This window comes from Taudactylus pleione, unplaced genomic scaffold (genome assembly GCF_031769625.1).
Source record: "Taudactylus pleione unplaced genomic scaffold, aTauple2 ptg000260l, whole genome shotgun sequence".
Lineage (NCBI taxonomy): Eukaryota > Metazoa > Chordata > Amphibia > Anura > Myobatrachidae > Taudactylus > Taudactylus pleione.
The window spans coordinates 1180892-1196196 of NW_028284662.1; positions in this window are offsets into that span (position 1 = coordinate 1180892).

The following is a 15305-nucleotide window of genomic DNA, read 5'->3' on the forward strand; positions in this document are numbered from 1 at the left end:
CCTGACCCAAACCTTAAGGTAAGGTATCATGACCCCTTGCTGTTGCGTGAAAGGCAGGGAGCGGAGGACCTTTGACCTTCTGGTCCCAAATGTAAGTGCTAATTGGTCAGGTGTTAGATTCCTATCTTGTCTGTGTTCCATATCCTCAGTGTCTGCCTGTCCTGTATGTGCTCCATATCCTAAGTGTCTGCCTGTCCTGTTTGTTTCCCATATCCTTAGTGTCTGTCTATCCTGTCTGGTTCATATCCTAGATGTCTACCTGTCCTGCCCATGTTCCATATCCTTAGTTTCTTCCTGTGCTGTCAGTGTTGCATATCCTAGGTGTCTGCTTGCCCTGCCTGTGTTCCATATCTTTAGTGTCTTTTGATTTTATCTAGGCATTTGCCTGTTCTGCCTGTTTACTTGTCAAAGGACATGCCAGTCCTATGTAAAAGACAACCTGACCTATACTTGTCTACCCTCCGAGAATGTCCATGAGACATCCAGAATAATGCTTCCCGAGAGGGTGTAGGCATAGATCCCAGAGAGCATATAGACTTGGCGAATTCAGGACTGCACATGTGCAAGTCCAATGACGGGATTGATGATATCACACATAATGCAATGTAAGCTGGCTATTGTGCAGAATTGCCGAGGACCAGTGGCGTCCCTACCTTTCTTGTCACCCGGTGCGGGCAAATAAGGGGACATGGCCTCGCAGGTGGGGGTGTGGCCTCATGGCCCGAACCCCTGTTTTTTGTCACACGGGGTAGCGGAGGTGCAGGCTTCCCCCAGGGACCAGCTTGTGTGAAGTTCCGGCTACCTTACTGTTCTAGGAGCCGAGTGCTGCATGTACTCCTGTCCCTGAGGGGGAGCCAGCACTTTGGTGTCACCCCTCGGTTGGTGACACCCGGGTGCGGCCCGCACCCCCCTTGTGACACCAGTGCCAAGGACACTCTGCTGGCTCACCCGACTCTACACCAAGAGTAGGTTCAAGTTATCCACCTAATCGATCAAATGGTTGAGTTGTGTGTTTTCTGTGGAAGCTGAACAGACAGAGGTTACCGGTAGAGATGGCATTTCTTCTATTCACTCTTTTTCAATCCTGCCAAAGTTTTGTGCTGTTAATTAGAAGTTGTTTGTATGTCTGTGGGAGAGCAATATCTGTATAAGTGCTGCCTATGGTCTGAGGACCCGATTCAGACCCACTCGCTAGATGCGTTTGCACGCTGCCAAAGTATGCAAATACCGTGATCGCACAGCAAGGCATTAGCACACCCACTATGTCTTGGCGTGTGATCGCGGTGTGTATGTAGATGCCCACCAGCCTGTCTTAAGTCGCCCACTTTCCCTTAGCAATACACGTCATCTCCAGGAAGTGTATGCAATAATTGGTAACATCGAGAACCCTCAGATGCATACGCAGCACTTGTTGCAGACCATACTCTACCGCAAGCACTGCGAGTGGTTCAGTGTAAAATTCAGCCATGTGACGTGTACTAGGACGCTGTGTCTTAATTATGCACGCCTATGAAACGGCGTTAACATGCTCAGACATGCCTGCGTTCGCACCACTCCCCCGTTTCCATCAACCAACCCCTGTCACCAACTACAAACGCCTCATCCTGTCAGTCAAGCTAACAAGGTGTCTATGCAAAAGAGGCGATTGCAAAGATCACATGGACTGGTTCACACATGCGCCCTGCGATGCATACGCATGCGCACATTGCAAACATCGGCAGGCTGTGTGTGAATGCATCTTAGCGAGCGGGTCTGAATCGAGCCCTGAGTTCCAATCAGTGGCGTCATGAGGGGGGTGCGGGCCGCACCCAGGTTTCATCCTCGGAGGGGCACCAAAATGCCGGCTCCTCTGCAGTGACAGGAGCCAGGTGCTGTAATGTAACATTCGCCTGCAGCACCTGGCTCCTGTTATAGAAGAGTAGCCGACAGTGCTGACAGCCCAGTCTCCGGGGGCAGCCCAGCATCTCCGGCGATGCAGGGCTGCCCCCAGAGTTAAGTCATCGGGATCCTCCATGAGGTCATGCCCCACTCCCCCGCACAGGGATAGTCAGAGTGCACACCAGGTGTCACCAGACCCGGTGACATCTCTGGTTCCAATGACAGTGCAATGGCATATCTCTCTGTGACAACAGGATCCTTCAGTAGTTTTTCATGTTGCTCCAAATGTGTTTATGTAAACAGAAATAAGTAATTATAATGTAGTAAATTGCTGTTTGGGTGGGGGCATGTGGCATGGTGTAGGAGATTAGTAGGGAGATCTGAGTGGTGCTGGACACTTGTCAGCAACATATGTGCCCCATGGGTGGAGATAGACACTGCCCTTGGGTGCAGGGGCGTAACTAGGTATTTGAAGGCCCCATAGCAAAAGTATGTAAGGACCATATGTACCGCCCAATGGTGAAAAATATATATAACAAATGTAACTTTCACAAGAAAGATGGGCCCCCCCAAGCCCTGGGCCCCATTGCAGCTGCACCCCTTGCACCTATGGAAGCTATGCCCATATTTGGGCGGAGCATGTGGCACATGCTCTTCACTAACAATTTTTAAAAGTAGGCAGTCATGCCAGGGATTGTTCTCCAAGCCCCTGTGCGCTATACTTAACTACATTCCCCGAGTCCCCCTGCATGCAGCTGGTACTTAGAAGTCTCCTTGAGGAGGCAATAAAATTTGTACTGCTGGGGGCTGGCAGTTTTTCAGCAGGCCCCTGCCATTTCCTTCCCCTGGTAGGCCCTTCATGACCTAGCCCAACACTACCTGACTCCCTGTATTCACAGCAGGACTGGGGTACATTAAATAGAGCATATAGCTATAAAGGGAACTAGCAATGTGAATGGCATTTTGCATAGTCTTCATCTTTGTTAAATGTTAGTTTCATATCTAGGTAAGTGTTTTGTTTCCTACATATGACCTGGATTGTACAATAGAATGTATTATATTCCTGTGAATGTGACATCTGGAATGCACTGATACATCCTGTAAGCAATTTCAAATAAATAATAAATAAAAATGAGCAAAGTGTCTGTGATTAAACTATACTATTCACATAAAGTAATTAATTTAAGGGGAAGGAGAACCCAATGTAGTTTCACATGTTGCACCTCCCCACTTGTTAAGTTATCTGCATCTTATGTATGGAGATGGTCGGTCTAATTGGCGTGCTATGGGAGTGTCACGGTAGTGGTTGTGTACACAGACGCTGAGGAGGCTATATTCAGACGGAGAAACTGCATCTGCCACTGGGCTGGTGTGAGCTTCCAAGGTGTGACTGATGGTGCATCTAAAAATGCACCAATCGTATTTCTGTATCTATGGACGCTGAGAGGGGATGATTCAGTCCTTGCACATTTGTGCAACAAAAGATACGGACACGGCTGCGTCCGACTCAGAATCAGACGCACAGAGTCTCTGAATATGCAGGATCAGATGTAGTACCTGAGTCCGACCTCCTATTGGCAGTATAGAGAGTAACCTGTGGGGACGCAGACTCAGGCCCTCATTCAGACCCGCTCGCAAGCTTAACTAAGCTGTGGGTGACCACCCACAGCTTTTGCGAGCGGCCAGGTGATGGTCGCGACCATCGGGCTTGCGACGAGACCCTTGTGGTAGGGTCTCATCTGCCGCAAGCCCCAGTGAGTTGCCTGCTCAAATAGATGCCTTCACAACTGTTGTCAAACTTTTAATTAAAATAATTCCACACCCAAGACGTTGCTTTTCTGGCTTTTTTTTTTATCAGCGAGAACTGCTGCCACTGGTGGCTGATTTACGCAAACCACATCCTTATCATCAACATCCACATTAGCGTCAAGACACAAATTTTCCCCTCATCCTCCTTTTGCACTTCCTCCACACTATCATCCTCATTTTTTATTATTTCACCATCTAATACTAGCACAGCCGTCATGGCGTCAGTGATCCGCTGTGAAACTGGGTGACAGCTGTAATACTTACTTCCTCTATCAAAGGACTGTTTAATAGTCAATTGTTTTTTCAAATTACTTCCGATCACGTATGAGGATGTTGATGATGATGCAGGTGTTGGTGTTGGAGATCGAAGGCGCTTGGATCCCACAGAGAGGGAGCAGGTAGGTGACACTGGACTTGTTACATTTTGAGTTTTGGAACTTGGCGACATACACTTTGATATTTGATGAATGCGCTCCAAGTGACGTAACAAGGAGGAGGTTCCTAGCTTTGCAATGGTTACATATGGCTTGACAACTGTTGTCCGGATTGGGGCTGAAATAATTCCACATGTGAGAAGTGGATTTTTTTTGTCTTTTACCCCGGCATGACAACAATGGGTTTTGTCTTTTCAATCCATGGGCAACAGCTGTTGCCTTACTTAAACAAAGGACATTCTCGGCATCAACATCCTCATCACCAAATCACCAACATCTTCATCATCAACATCCTCATCATCCTTAGCACCTTAAACTACCAAAATATCCTCCCCCAAACAGTTGGTTTTTCCGGAGCTGGCTTACTCATTTTAACAACTTTAAATGTTTTAATGGTACCACCACCACTACTACTACTAAAAGCAGAAGGGCTATCTGAAGGGCTATCAGAATCAGCAGTCTTCATAAAGAAAGGCCAAGGCCTTATCCTTTCCACTTTGTGTGAAGTGAATGGCATATTGCCAATTTTTTGTTTATCTAAAGGCAAAATTCCTTTCAATTGTTTTTCCTTAATTTCGGTAAAAGTAGCTTTACCATATCGATGGCGTGACTTAAGCCCTGGGGCATGGGCCTTCATAGAGGATGAGGAAGTGACGGCCTTGCACTGCTGGCGGCAGCTACAACATGTGGTTCATGGCCTTGCTCTCCTGTCATGTGACAGCCCTCCATATTTTCTGCGGTCGTGAAGCAGTGTTACAAGCACCAATAGAGTAGCCAAGGTGCGGTTACAAAATTCACACACGTGCAGTCGTGCGCACACACTAAAATATTAGACCAAAAAAAGATAATTTATTTGAAAAAAAAATTTCAGCTCCAGAACTTGGGCCCAGAGCAGCGATTGATCACGACTGGAGTGGTGCAGCACTAGGTTGCCACTTAACTTGCATTGCTGGCTGGATACATGCCCACACACAGACAGTAAAAGATCCAAAAAAACAATTGATTTTAATTTTTTTTATAATCAAGAACTTGGGCCCAGAGCAGCGATTGATCACGACTGGAGTGGGGAAGCACTAGGTTGCAACTTAACTTGCGTTGCTGGCTGGATACATGCACACACACAGACAGTAATAGATCCAAAAAAAAAACTATTGATTTTTATTTGTTTGTATAATCAAGAACTTGGGCCCAGGGCCCAGAGCAGCGATTGACCATGACTGGAGTCAGGCAGCACTAGGTTGCAACTTCCGTTGCTGGCTGGATCTTGTGCGGTACTGCAGTTAAGCCTAACATGCACGCACACACACACACAGAAAAATATATAATACACTTTTATTGATTTTTTTTTTTTTAGCACGAGTTGGGCAGCAATAGGTTGCAACTTGCGTTGCTGGCTGGATCTTGTGCGGTACTGCGGTTAAGTCTAACACGCACAACAACACACACACACACAGAAAAATATAAAAGACACTTTGATTTTTTTTTTTACTATATATATTTTTTTTTTTAGTCCAAAACTTGGGCCCAGATGGACACAGCACCAGCCCAGATGTATCTGCACCAGCCCAGATGGACACAGCAGACAGCACCAGCCCAGAATGGACCAGCAGCCCCAGCCCAGGACCCAGCAGACAGCCCAGATGAATCAGCAACAGCCCAGACGGACACAGCACACAGCACAACACCAGCCCAGAATGGATCAGCACCAGCCCAGGACACAGTACCAGCACACCTCCCAGCCCTACACTACCCACCCCCCCTGTTCAGTCTCCACAGCTGGAGTGAAATGGCATCCGTCGCGTGGTCCCTTATATACTACATTGATTATAGAGACGAAAGCTCGCGAACCGCGAGATTTCAGACTCTATAGTTTTGCCTCGGTTTGAGATCCGAGTCAGGCTGGAAAAATCGAGCCTGCTTGGATCCGACTCGGATCTGCTAAATTCGGGTGGGTTCGGATCTCAGAGATCCGAACCCGCTCATCTCTACTTATAAGATGTAGGTTGTAGTACCTGCATTTGTCCAGCAATATTAGCAGTGTGGAGGAGTTACTTGTGAAGATTGCACAGCAGGTAGAAGTAGACAAACCACAAGTAATAGCCGCAGTGCAGTAAGTAAACTAATGCCCAGCGCTGCAGTACTATAATATTGTGTTAGATGAAACTTTAGCATGATTGCCAGCACAGTAGCTTAGTGTTCACCCTAGGATTTGTTTAGGCAGGGTGCTTATTTTTGTGGAAGGAACATTTTCATTTTGAAGGGCAAAATTTTGTAAGTCACACATCCCTAAAGCTGTTAAATACAAGTATAATAAATTATTATAATCAATGTGTTACATTATATGTAATCTAATACCCCCATTTCATATTATACCACAGAGTAGTGCACACAATTCATATTATCTATACTAATATTATAAGAACGTTGTGTCTGTCTGTTCCAAGTTGCCACAAAAACTTCTGAATTGATTTTCATCATTTTGTAGTGGGAACTCCTAGAAATAACCTGCACTCTGTTTCATCTGGATCCGTCAAGTTAAAGCTGAGCAATAACAAAAACAAAATTTATTGGCACCACTTGCGCGGGCATTAAGGGTTGGGGGAGAGGGTCTTTGGGCCCGCTTTCACTTGAATAGGATAGGCTACATAGAAGTCTGTGCACAGGGCACATTGGAGTGAGTGGTGGGTGAAGGCGCTGCTGCCACCAGTCTGTAAAGCGCTGCTGGTCACGTGGGCAAGTCCCGTGACAGGGCCCCTATGCAAAGCAATACAACTATAACACCTCAAATAAAAAAAAATGTTGGCAGAAGCAATTTCATCGTGGGCGAAGCTGCGGGAAACAGCTAGTACCATATAAAACAGTTAAAGAGATCTCACTAAGGGGCCTATGTATCAAAGCTTGATGAGAGATAAAATTATGAGAGAAAAAGAATGAACCAATCAGCTCCAGTCATTTTTCAAACACAGCCTATAAAATGTAAGTTAGAAGCTGATTGGTTGGTGATTTATATCTCACAATTTTCTCTCTCATCAAGCTATGATACATAGGCCCCTTATTGAGAAATTCACCTGTTAACACACATGTCTTTTAGTTTTTTTCATTTGCTTCAGTCTCTATTACATAAACATTAAAGTCAATGTAAAGGTGTTTGTCATTTAGGACACACATAAAAAATGCTTAGACTGTACTAGGGTCACAAGTAAATGATTATGTGACAGCACTGAGTATTAGTATAACATCTGATAAGGACATAGGTAAGTGCATGTTCCATATGCGCTGTCTTTGGTTAACTGCATTAATAGAATCTGATGATTTGACAAGAGTGTGTAATGAGCAGGGCTGTGCAATTTGGCAACAGATATAAAACGGAGTGCTCAAGTCATTTCCGTTGCGCCTTATCATACTTGCACATATATGGGGCTGATTCAGAGATGAATGCAGCTGCGGCTGTGTATTTTGGCGATCGTCTGTCTGCAACAATTTATGCAGATGGTGCTACATTCCCTGGTGTATATCCGTGCACATGAATGTGCAAGGACTTCAAGGGATGCCCTCTTCAGCGTTTATAGATGCTGTAATCTGCCTGGTGTGTCCTCAGACGCCACCAACAGTCTCACCATTGAAATTTGCAGCAGCCCTATGGCAGGTGCAGATTTTCCATTTGAGTATGGCAAACACTTCAGTGATATGTCTGCGATACTCCCATAACACGCCCATAAGATGGACCCTTTCCTTGCGTCTGTTTCGCCACCTCCCAGTCACCGCCCAAGAACAGGTGTGGTATTTTAGACTGACAGTTTTTGTGTCGACGTGCATAATGTCAACATGAGAATGATGATATGGTCAAAATGTTGTCATGCAGCATGACAGTGACCATGTCAACATTCATCATGTCCCCAAGAATGGCATGTCGACATGATAGAATGTTGACCTAATGTCCCTGTCACTTACCTGGTCTCGGCACCAGTGGAGTCTCCAGCAGCATCGTCTGGGTCCCGGTGGTCATGTGACCAAAAGTTCCGGTTCAGACATGTGACTGAGCGGCGTTCCAGTGAGTATTGTCCTCCTAATTCCTACCCCTAACACCCGTTATGTCCCTTTATATGAATTTGAAAGAAAAAGAAGACTCTTTTTTTCGGGGCACTTCTTAATTGGAATTATTTAAAGTATTAAAATATATTCTTTAATAATATACCTTTAAATGGTTGGACATACAACACGCAAACCTAAAATTTAAATACGTATAAGAATGATCTCCTGTATGAACTCAGTAACCTGCTGTGACAAATCAATAATTCATAGCAGATATTAAAGGTATATTATTAAAGGTTATTGTCACGTTTGTGTTCGGGAGATCTCCGACTGAGAAGCTGGAAGTCAAGGTCCCAGGTTGGGGAAAGAACCTGAGGCGAGGGGTCTGGATATATGTCCTCCTCATCCACAGGTACCGGATGTTGGCGAGACCTGACCAAGGATGCGGAGTCTAACTTGCTGGGAGGTGTTCACCAGGGACCCCTCCAATTGGGATTTGGGTTTTAGCTGCACCCAGCAAGCAGGTCACGGCCCTTTGGTCAGGTATCCGGTACAAGTGTGAAATAGAGGAACACAATCACAGGTGAGGCCCAGGAGAATGTAACTTGGGAATGGCTCAGGGAAGATATCTTGGATTCACACTCGAGGGTACAGCACTGGCACAGTAGAATAGCACTTTCAAGTAGTACTTAGATGGTATATGGAGTACACACGCTGGGGACCCAGATGCAGCGCTGTCACAGGAGAAAGGTATCACAAGGTAGTACTTGATGAATGTACAAAGTACACACGCTGTGGCTTTAGACGCAGCACTGCCTCGGAAGAATGATATCACGAGATGGTACTTGATGAATGTACTAAGTACGCACGCTGTGGCTTTAGACACAGCACTGTCACAGAAGATTGGCATTCGGATTTGTACTCAGATAGTGTATGGAGTACACACACTTTGGATGAACACTAGATATAACTCTTGAAAAGAGAGGTGCAAGGAACCTGGAACGTTGTAATGGCAAGTATACACTGGAAGTAACGATGTTGTACAGGCAACTTCCTGTTGTCCAGAGCCCAGCTAAATACCCTAAAGTAGTGGTCCATTGGAGGACAGTGTCAGCTAACAACAACCAAGCTACCATTGGGTAAAGGGCATGTCAGGTGATGAAGACTGTCATGGCTGTGCCCATGATGGCACCCACAGGAAACAAGTCACAGAGCAACGCATGGAATTCCACGCAGTCCCTAGGCATAATCCTCAGCGCGTCACTCGTCGTCGCACCTGGCATCTGTCCGCTTGAGAAGTCAACGGAAGCCGGAGCTGGGGTGAGTAACGGCCGATCCTAGGCCACAACCTGACAGTACCCCCCCATTCAGGGTGGACTCTGGACACCCACAAGGCTTATTATGAAATTTGAGCATGGACATCAGAGGCCTTGATCCATGCTTGATCTCCCTCCTTCGCCCACCCCCTCCTTGTCTCCCCTCCTTGCTCTCTACCCTTGACTTTGCTACCTACTTTACATTTAAAATTGATTCCATACGTCAGGACATCATATCCAACAGTCCCCCAGCTCTCCACCTCCTCCTTTCCCAGATCACCCCACCCATCAACTTTACCAACAAACATCCTTCTCCCCTGTATCTGGAGAGGAAGTCATGGCCCTCATCCGGTCCTCCCCAATTTCACCTCCCCCCTTGATCCTATCCCCTCCCGCCTCCTCCGCTACCTCTCTCCTTCTGCCTGCTCCTATCTTGCCCACCTCATTAACCTCTCCCTCTCATCAGGCACAAATCCTTCTGCATTCCAGCATGCCCTTGTCTCCCCCATTCTTAAAAAACCTACCCTTGAGCCTAACCTTCTCTCTAACTACCGACCCATCTCTCTCCTCCCTTTTGCCTTCAAACTCCTTGAGCGGATTGTCTACAACCGCCTTACCACTTTTCTTTCCTCCCACTCCCTCCTTGACCCTTTTCAGTCTGGCTTCCATTCTCTCCACTCCACTGAAACTGCCCTCACGAAAGTCAGCAGCGACATCCTTGCTACCAAATCCAAAGGCCACTACTCTCTGCTCATTCTCCTTGATCTCTCTGCTGCTTTTGACACTGTGGACCACCCTCTATTGCTGCATATCCTTCACTCCCTTGGTCTACGTGACACTGCCCTCTCCTGGCAGTCCTCCTACCTCTCTGACCGATCTTTCTCGGTTTCCTCTCATGACTCCTCTCCTCCCCCACAGCCTCTTACAGTAGGTGTTTCCCAAGGTTCTGTTCTTGGACCTCTCCTATTCTCCCTCTATACTTCCTCTCTAGGTGAACTCATCAGCTCTTTTGACCTCTATTATCATCTCTATGCTGATGATACTCAAATCTACATTTCCTCCCCTGATCTCTCCCCCTCTCTTCTGACTCATATCTCCAACTGTCTCTCTGCTATCTCTTCCTGGATGTCCCAGCGATTTCTTAAACTTAATATGTCTAAGACAGAGCTAATCGTCTTCCCACCCTCCCACATAACCTCACTTCCCTCTATTTCTTTATCAATTGATGGCATAACTATCTCATCTAGCTCCAAAGTGCGCTGTCTTTGAGTTATCCTGGACTCAACCCTCTCCTTCAAACCACATATACAGAACCTTTCGCAGTCCTGTCATCTCTATCTCAAAAATATTTCCAAGATCAGACCCTATCTCACCTAGGATGCTATTAAAATCCTCATACACTCACTGGTCATCTCCAGATTGGACTACTGTAACCTCCTCCTATCTGGCCTCCCCAAATCCCATCTCTCTCCTGTCCAGTCTGTCCTTAATGCTGTTGCATGGCTTATCTTCCTCTCCAAACGCTCTACATCTGCCTCTCCTCTCCTACAAGCCCTCCACTGACTCTCCTTCCCTTTCAGATCCCAAATTAAGGTTCTCACGCTCGCTTACAAAGCCCTCACCCAATCTTCTCCCATTTACATCTCTGATATCATCTCTCTTCACTCTCCTGTCCGCTCTCTTCGTTCAACTAATGCACGCCTCCTTTCATGCCAACTTGATTACTTCCTCCCACTCCCGCCTCCAAGATTTTGCCTGCACTGCTCCCCACCTTTGGAACTCTCTCCCACTCTCCATCAGACTCTCTACCACTTTGCAATCCTTCAAACGGGCTCTCAAGACCCACTACTTCATCAAAACCTTCCAGCTATCATCCTAACTCGCTGCTACATGCTCCTTTCTCCCCGTCTACCCCATCTGTGTCAAACCTGTTTATCTGCCCCTCCCTTTTAGAATGTAAGCTCTTACAAGCAGGGCCCTGTACTCTCTTGTGCTTCTCCCTACTTTAGTTTAATCTACTTCTTACTCACCACTAGGGCACCTAACACGGTTGCTTATGCTCTGTTGCTTATATGGGTGTTATGGTCGCTAATGTAGCAATGTATAATATCCATGTCCTGGTCCTGTATTGTATTGTTCTGTAAGTCACTGGTCAACAATTTGTTTATGTACTTTGTAAGGCGCTGCAGAACACTTGTGGCACCATATAAATAAATGATGATAATAATAATAATAATAATAATAATAATAATAATAATAATGCCCGTTCTTTAGGTCCGTTCCCCTTCCAATCAATAATATATTGAAGATGATTCAACTGATGCCGAGAGTCATGGATTTTCTCAAACTCAAATCAACCCCTAGTTGAGTTTGAACTTGATTAAGAATTAATGGTCATAACAAAGAAACATGAAATGTCTTGGAGATTTTTGACTGAGGAGGGAGTTCCAATTTATATACCACCAGATTAATAACTTTAAGAATGCGGTATGGACCAAAGTTTTCTTTTGTAGTTACTGGAAGCTTTTTTCAGAGAGCAGTGAATATTTTTCCATATTTCTGATAATGAACCTAAAAGATTAGTAATAGCAGGAACTTCAATGGCAGATAATTCTTGAAAATCCGGGACCCGTGGATGTTTACTATACACTGCAAGAAATTGAGTAGAATTCGAAGAAGAATGATATCTGTAATTGTGGGCAGTAAATCGATTCAGTCATCTTGAGACGAGGACACGAAGAGTCTGATAAACATCTCCAGCTCCTGATTCACCCTTTCGGTTTGGCCATTAGTTTGAGGGTAATAGGTGGATGAAAATTTTAAATTAATTCTGCAAAAGGCACGCAGAGTCCTCCAAAACTTTGCCACAAATTGTACACCCCGATCAGACACTATCTCCTTGGGCAAAATATGAAGTCGGAAGATGTCACGGATGAATACTTTGGCCAATTGTGGTGCAGAAGGGAGACCAACTAGGGGAATAAAGTGGACCATCTTCGAAAATTGATCTACTGCCACCCAGATGGTACTATGGGCTCGATTCAGACCTGCCCACAAGATGCGTTCGCACTCACGCAGCCAGGGGCGTATCTATAATGGGTGCAGGGTGTGCGGGGAACATGGGCCGCTGGGTCCAGGGGGTCTCACACCGCACACCCTGCACCTATAATATTACTTACCTCTCCGGAGACCCACGTCGGCATGGGTGTCCGGCGCTGTAAAACTGCTGGAAAATGGCGGCAGCCATTTTTCCATCGTGCGCGCATGCGCAGTACAGGGAAAATGCCCGCCACGGCAATTTTCCCGGTGACCTGGGCATACATTATAGACTCTGGGCACACTCTAGTGCCCAGAGTCTATAACTCCGGTGCTGGCCGCGCACACCTCAGTGCGTTGCCGGCCACCAGGCTGAGTGGAGGGGGCCCATGTAAGAGACTGCACACGGGCCCCCTCCTCTCTAGAAATGCCCCTGCACCCAGCGTATGCAAATCTGGCAAAGGCAGGCGATCGCACGACAAGGCATTAGCATGCCCACTATGTCTTAGCGTGCGATTGCTCTGTGTATGCAGACACCCACCAGCTTGTCTTAAGATGTCATCTCCAGGAAGTGTATGCAAGCATCGGTAACATCGAGTACCATCGGAAGCGATCGCAGCGCTTGTGGCTGACCATACCCTACCGCAAGCACTGCGAGTGATTCAGTGTGATTTTCAACCATGTGACGAGTACTATGATGCTGCCTCTTCATTATGCACACCTCTGAAATGGCGTTAGAATGCTCAGGCACACCTGCATTCGCACCTCCACTCCCCCGCTTCTAGCAGTCAACCCCTGTCACCACCCACAAACAGCTTCTCCTGTCACTCAATCAGCCAGGCTGTCTAAGCGCAGCGAGCGAATGCTTCCTGATCGCTCGCACTGGTTCGCGCATGCGCACTGCAATACGTACACATGTGCAGAATGAAAAATTGGCTGGCTGCATGCGAACACAGCCTAGCGAGCAGGTCTGATTCGGGCCCTATGTCCCTTAGAAGGTGGTACTTCAGAAATAAAATCCATTGACAGATGGGTCCTAGGTGCACCTGGAACAGGCAGAGGATGCAACGGGCCAACAACTTTATTATGGGTGTTTTTATGTTGGGCACACTTGGCACAAGACACAAAGAAATCGAACATCTTCCTTCATAGGGGGCCACCAGTAGGATCGCTGTACAAATTTTAGAGTTTTGAGAATGCCCGAATGGCCAGCAAATATAGAGGCATGGGCCCATGTCAATAAGTTTTAAACAGCTGAGGTGCCACAAAAATTCTGCCAGGGGGAGGACACAGGAGTTGAGTGGGAGCAAAGATGAGAGGATCCAGAATTGGGTGAACTTGAGGTTGACCTTCCTCTTCCTGTGGAGGCAGAAAGGAATGGGAAAGAGCATCAGCTTTTTTTCTGGGCTACAGGACAAAATTGAAGCTTGAAGTCAAACCTGGAAAAGAAAAGGGACCAGCGAGCTTGTCTGGTATTTAACCGATGAGCTGTTTAGGGGTATACAAAATTCTTATGATCCGTGATGATAGTGACAGGGAATTTAGTGCCTTCCAAAAAGTTGTCTCCACTCTTCTAGTGCCAATCGCAAAGCCAACAAATCTTGGTCCCTAATGACATAATTCTTCTCGGCCGGAGAAAATTTGCGAGAAAAGGAGATAGTACAGTTACCACTCCTACCAAAGAGGCATCAACTTCTAAAATAAAAGGTTTCTCAATCAGTGGTTGGTGAAGGATTGGAGCTGTGGAGAATGCTGCTTTGAGATTTTGAAAAGCAGCTACCACTGCAGGAGGCCAACAAGATAGGTTAGTTCCTTTTTTTGTGAGCTGTGATAGGGGCAACCAGTGTAGAGAAATTCTCAATAAATCTTCGATAATAATTGGAGAAGCCCAGAAAATCATTGGATGGCCTTCAAGGAGTTTGGTTGGGGCCAGTCCCAGGTGGCACTCAATTTGTCCGGGTCCATCTGCAGAGAATTTCCTGAAATGATGTGTCCCAGGAATGGCATGGAGTAATGTTCAAAAAGACATTTGGAGATTTTCCCGTACAGAGGGCCTGATTCAGAGCCGCTCGCTCTGACAGAGCGCTCGCTCTGAATCAGGGCCGGGTTTTTTTCTTTTTTTGGAGCGGCCTCTTGGCCACTTGCATAGCTGTGGGTGACCACCCACCGCTATTGCGAGTGGCCAGGATGATGGTCGCGATGGTCAAGACCATCGCGACCATCGGGCTTGCGACGAGACCCTTGTGGTAGGGTCTCGCCCATCGCAAGCCCCAGAGAGCTTTCTGCTCTAACAGAGCCGGAAGCTCTCCACTGACATCACTTGTGATGTTAGTGGGACCACCCCCAAACGGCAGGCGTTCTCATGGGAACGCCTCTGTTTGGGCAGCCACCCCCCCGGCCCGCCCACCAAACGGGGCGAGCTGTCACTCAACATCGACAGCTCGCCCCCTTTGGTGCGAGACCCGGAGCGACGGAGTGCCCGTCGCTAGCCGGGTCCATCGCACGCATTAGCTGTGGGCCACCATCGACCCGGATGCGAGCGCTCAGCGCTTGCGACCGGGTCTGAATCAGGCCCAGACAGTGGTCACAAAGATGGGACAGGACCTCTCTGACATGAAGTCGATGGGACTGTAAGTTCTCGGATAAAATTAAAATGTCATATAGATAGACCACAACATATTTGTAGAGGACATCTCTGAAAATCTCGTTGATATAACCCTGGAACACAGCTGGCGCATTACATAACCCAAAAGGCATCACCAAATACTCATAATGGCCGTCCTGAGTGTTGAACGCAGTT